Below are 6,383 nucleotides of genomic sequence, written 5' to 3' on the forward strand. Positions count from 1 at the left end.
GCCGAAAAGTGTTTTTACCTCCAACTGCACGGATTTGTGGATAACTTTGTATGCCAACTCCCTAGAGGCCAAGGGAAAACCTTTGCCTGGAATTTTTCACATCTGCTCTTTATAGCGCCACCAGGAGGCCGACATATGTAAAGCACATTTTCTAATATTACTCCTTCAGATGTTATCCAAATTTCACGCAAATCGGTACACATGCTCTCCATAGTCATGTGATCAAGACGGGTTTGTTTGATTTCTCATAATCCACCTTCATTGCCTACGATTGGCTTCTAAACTTTTCAGGAGTAGCCCGCTTTGTACCCGTTTTGTACAAATCGCCACAACTACTCAACGCAGCGTCCGATTGCGGTGAAACTGTGCATGCATATTCCCACTAGGCTGAGGAAGAAATGCCACTTGACAGTTTTCAAATCAGCCTCATGGTGGCGCTACAACAGGCCAAGCCGTGTCACACACACACACACACACACACACACACACACACACACACACACACACACACACACACACACACACAAAAAAAATATGTTTATATTACTCCTAAACATTTTGCCAAACATCACACACTCCTATCCTCCTGGTGGAGACCTGTGCCCAGAAGGGCACTTTTTCTAGTTTGTATTGAATTTGACATTTGACCACTTTAACCAATAATAGTATTAGTTGAAAAACAAACAAACACATACACATTGGTTTCATTAAAGAGGGAGTGCCGTGATTTTTTTCCACCCTAAAACATGATCATCAGGTCTTATTGTTATAAGGAGGTATCATTTTTTCAAAAAAGTGTACAGTATTTGTTAAAATGTTGTTTTTATGTGGGCACGCCCACCAGTTCATTAAGTATGCCTGGTTTGCCTGGTAGGTGGTGATGAGTGGTGATCCACCTGAACTGAAGCCACACCCACAGCTGTAGTTGTACGATAAAGGGGGAGGGGTTAGGGGAGGGGCTGATAGTGTGATGTCACTATATTACTGTTTATTTCATTGGCCCGTTACTGTCAAGGGACTGTCAAGGGTTCAGCCATTTCCTGATAGACTCAACCAGTCAATCCGGTACACTTAGTTTCCCTTGAAATTCTTAACTGTGGAAGTTCTTAACAATGACATCCGACTTCCCAGTAACTGACAACATTGATGTCATCAATCATACACCACCAGGTCATTTAGGGAAGTAGTTCGTTTCCCAACTAGTGATCGATAAAAAAACATACTAAATGTATGGTCAGGGACCACATGCAATACCTTCACGGTCCACCAGTGGTCCACGGACCACCAGTTGAAAACCTCTGCCTTAGAGGCCGTGCTGCTTAAACACGTGCCATTTGTTTTGTCAGTTGATGCTTTCTCAGTTGATCATTGTTTGTATTTTAGGTTCATGTGTTTGGGCCGAAACTGAAAATTAAAGGAGCTCTCTTTGGCGTCCTACAATGCATTCCGAGTCTGCCTTCCTATCACCTTAATTCCTAACAGACTGTTACTAACGATTTACAATTTAGGCATTTAGCAGACACTTCCTAACAGACTGTTACTAAGCATTTCCACACAAATGTGTCTGAGCTTCCAGCACATACAGTATCTGGTCCTCTACCATGCGTCTGCCATTGTTTACAGTTCGATTAGCAACTTGAGGTGCAACAAAAAGTTTTTTGAGGAGGTTTTGAATCAAATTGTTCGCTCTCCAAATGGATGGTTTACCTGGATGATAACCTTTCGTCACCAGAGCCCACTCAAACGTGATTGGTCGGACTACAGACTACATGTAAACCAGAACTCTTCTGACAACCAATGTGTGAAAAATAGTATTCCATGCCTACAGATTGTGCATTTGTATGCAGATAGTCTGTTTATAGAGATCCACTGTGGCATGACCACAAAATGGGATGTTTTTTCTCGCACTGTAAAGTGACAATAACAATGAATTAACATTGAGACTGCAAGCTGTTTCTCCAGGTTGTATGCCTGCCAACAGTGCAATGAGCACATGCATGCCAGCGTGTTCTAAAAGCCTAGTGTAGGCTACTGGAATAGGTTTGGCTTTCTGCCCAGAAAGTAATACCCACCCTTAACTGGGCACAAAACATACCTGATAAGTATCTCAGCCATGCTGCGCCAGGCCATGAGGGCTGTGCTCATTCCTAATCCCAGTGGAACATGGCTACAGCAGTGGTTTTCAAACTTTTGTTTTGCTAAAGGCACACAAGTAAGGAACAATCTTCTATAGTACACTGATGTGACTTTTCTCTTCACACTATAATGTATGTGAAATAAAGAAATGAGCAAAGAACTGTCTTTCTGTGAAGTTTATTGCGTGTACTGTATGCGTGATGCTGCGTGACCAAGTGCACAACACAGATATCCACAGCATGAAACAAAATGGTGATTACACAAAGTTACATAGGTATATTTAGATCCCACCCCTCTGGTCCGTGAAAGAGAGAGACAAGGAAAGAGCGGGAGAGATAGACAGGAGGGCAGATGGAGGAGGAGGGGGGGTATGCAGTGAGCCAAAACTCCTTATCTCGATGTAAAATAATAACAAAGAAGCTAAGCAAAGCCTGGAATTTCCTCACTCCATAGGTCAAAATAACCCCTTGAGGCCTACTTTACGCGAGTAATTTGTATAAGTGAAACAAATTCACCTATAGCTAAGCCCCTCCCCAAACAGCTATGGTCCAATCACAGCTAAGCATAACATGGGTTAGACCAGAGTAGTATAAAAGAGAGTAATGACACTCCCGTTGACTCTCATTGTAACAATGGAATGCGGAAGTGCTCATTCTATCTCAATGGAATAGTTCCAGCCATAGAGCAATGTTTGGAACTATCGCCCATAGGCACCCGCTTTGCGGCGAGATCAAAGCGTGTCACCACTCTCTTACTACATTACTCTGGGTTAGACAAACCTCCACCAATAGTTTTCCTATGATAAAACATTGTCACGCACATATTTTTCCAGTGCATATGGCAGGCCTTGTTGACGGATTTGGAAGAGATTTCGAAGGTCTGGTTCTAAAAATGAACCAGTATTGAATGTGTACAATCCATGATATTTACATTGGAATGAATGAGCCCGGCTGGAAAGTGTCTAAGTGGGAGAGGGCGGGGCGTTTAGCTAAAGGTGAATTACAGTATGTGCAACTAATTATACGAGATGTGTTAAATGGAAAATTCCTCAACACCTACATGTATTCATATCTGTGAACTAGCCTCTAGTGATTTCACTCTTATCACTCTGTAAACATTTAATTTAATTTAATTTACTAATACCAAATAAAATATTGGTAGGGTGTAGAGTTTGTCTCTGTACTGGGAGTGGAGTGCTCAAAAACTATAGGCCTAGTAAATCAAATAATTAAAGTTTCTTGGACTATATGGGGCCTGTTTGGCATCCTGTTTGGATGTCCGCATCCTGTTTGGACTACCAGGGCTTGTTTGGCATCCTACAGAAGTCATTATCACGCTAACCAAGGTGAAATTGTCATGTCATTCGTGACAGTGTCATTCGTGCAGGTGCATTGTTGTCTTGGCCCCGCCCCCTGTCTATTTACTTTGATTAGTTTGCACACCCACTCTTCAGCTCAAACAATCAAGACTGGACCCTCACACCTGCACACATTCTGCTAATGATTTCAACTACAATTTAGTTTTTAAATCCTGCTTTTTGTTTGAGCTCTCTGCTGGACTATCGCTGTGTTGTACTGTACCTAGCCCCATATGTGCCCTCTCCCTACGCTCATTCTGTAGCTCCGAGATGAGGTCACACACAGGGCCCCTCCCACCCCGTTCAGAAACGGCGCATGTTTCCACAAGGAACGATTCTTACCCTTTTCTAAACAATGAATCCAAAACGTGAAGGGGCAGAAAGGGTTTACACTAATTCAAATTTAGCAACGTCCAAGAAAATCCGAGTTTAAACGGTTACGAGCGTTACAGCGGTTGGTTTAGTCAGCCGCTTCCATGTTTATCAAGGGATTCGTGCGTGTGCGCGTACATGTCGAGTGAACTGAAGTCAGTTGGAAATTCTCAACCAGGGGAGGCGCCGGGGAGGCGCTAAAGCTTTTCAACTTCCTTGAAAAACATGCTAAACAACCGCTAGACGCTCGTGTAACCATTTAAAGTTGGATTTTCTTGGACGTTGCCAAGTTTGAATTAGTGTAAACCCTTTCTGCCCCTTCACGTTTTGGATTCATTGTTTAGAAAAGGGTAAGAATCGTTACTTGTGGAAACATGCGCCGTTTCTGAACGGGGTGGGAGGGGCCCTGTGTGTGACCTCATCTCGGAGCTACAGAATGAGCGTAGGGAGAGGGCACATATGGGGCTATACTGTACCATGCATTCTATGTTTCTCTGCTGAGCTGCCTATGAGTTTTTTCTGTTTGTTTACCAAGTACGTTTACAGGGTTTAGATTTTCATTCACTGAACAGTTGACTTTATTCTGAACCGTCTCTACATTAAACTCCTGTTAAAAGTCTGAGTCTGTCCACATTTGGGTCCAAAACCAATCCAACAATGCCAACATATCAATTATGTTGTATGAGATCTTATTCGAGTACGAAATGACACACTCAAGGCTACAGTAGGCATGTAGATATGAATAAAATCTGATAAGATGTTCAAACATAGATTGTATTTGTTGCTGGGCTTCTCAGGGAAATGTTAAACTTACAGGTGAAGTTGAACCAAATGAAAGAAAAGCAGTTCCTTCTTTCATTCCTCAAATCTCAGATTTTGCCCTAGGATACACATTAACCTCATTGACTGACAGTTTCTCTTCACACGTACACTGTCTCCACACTCTGCCAGCATGCAGAGTGCTTTTTTACTAATCTTTCAAGACCCACAAAATATTTCGTTCTATGACTATGTGCTGTAACACCAAATATAAAAAAAAAGTCTACTTTAATCAGAGAAGAAAACGTGACACAGCGATGTTCGTTCCTTTCTTTAGTTCTTTAGTTTTTGTCACCAAAAATGCACTCCGATAATATTAGACTTTTCTTTAGATCATGTTATTTCCGGGTGTCCTAAAATATTATATTCAGCAGCCACATGAATACATATTGGGGCTCCTTATGGAAAGTTTGAGCACCACTGATATAGCAAGTATTTTCTGAAAACTGTTTTTTTATTTTTAAATATATCTGCCTCAGGTCTTAATGGTTAGGGTTAAGCGCATGTGCAAATGAACAATGATGTAGAGATAATTTTACTGTATATAAAACACATTTTGTCACAGTGGAGACTATACACAACACTACACGGCCAAGTCACTGATGCAAAAAGGGCATGTGGGGTCAGGGAATTTCCTTCCAGGAACATATTGGACATTGCAAATGTCAATTTGTTTAAATTTTTGGTAAATGTTCCTTTATTTTTTCTTTCAGCAATTGCAGAAATTCCATTGAAAACTCAAACATCCCTGTTTGGCTAGTGCAGTAGCTCTCACCTACTGTCTTCAGAAGTATTCCGAACATTTGAGTATGTGTAGCTAGTGCATTAAAAATGCTTTTCAGGAAATGGAAAAAAGATGCTCTGTTGAAATGGATCCAGTGTAGTTGAGTGAGCTTGTAGATCTGCTATGTCCCCTACTTCTGTGCGACACTGTGATAAAGTAGGCTATTAAATATACATAACGTATACATAATACAAAAAGTTTAAATATGGAGGTTAGTATATAAGGTTTCTGCCCAACAGCAACGATATCTAAAGGGCGCGTTCGGAAATACCGCACCGGAGCGCACTCTATTAGTTTGCATTGCACAGTGCGCTCAGTGCGCTATTTTCCGAACGCGCCATCAGTCGTGTGCCTCTCTCATGATGCAGTGATGCAGCTCACCTTTTCTCCTGACTACTTCTATTTGCTTTGATGTCATATGTTGAACTTAAAAGGGGCTTGAAAACCACAGAGGAAAGATTTGAACGTTAGTGTGGCTGTGACTACTGGTCGTAATTTTGTGATGTCTCTCGCCTGGGGGTTGGCCTCTCGCAAATCCCGGATGAGCCCCCAATAAACACCATTGTCTAGGGGAGGTGGTGTGACAGTGGTTCTCGCCAGACATTTAAGTGGCCTGCTGAAGACTCAACTTACGGAAGGTCTTGCGAGTGCTGCAGACACATGGCCGATCGGACCGCTTAGTGGAAAGACTGCCTTTGTGGTTTTAAATATGCCAGTGTATATACAGTACATGTGCATACAGTACAAGCAAACTTACACACGGACACACATGTGAGCATTCATGACTCCCCACCCTTGTGATACGTGTTCGAAATACAGTGTCATGTGATATTGACGTGTTTTTGTTGTGAGAGTCACTGTACTGTGTTCTTGTTTTTCATGTCATGGTGACTGAGGACATACTGTACAAACTAT

This window comes from Electrona antarctica (assembly GCF_951216825.1).
Source record: "Electrona antarctica genome assembly, chromosome: 1".
Lineage (NCBI taxonomy): Eukaryota > Metazoa > Chordata > Actinopteri > Myctophiformes > Myctophidae > Electrona > Electrona antarctica.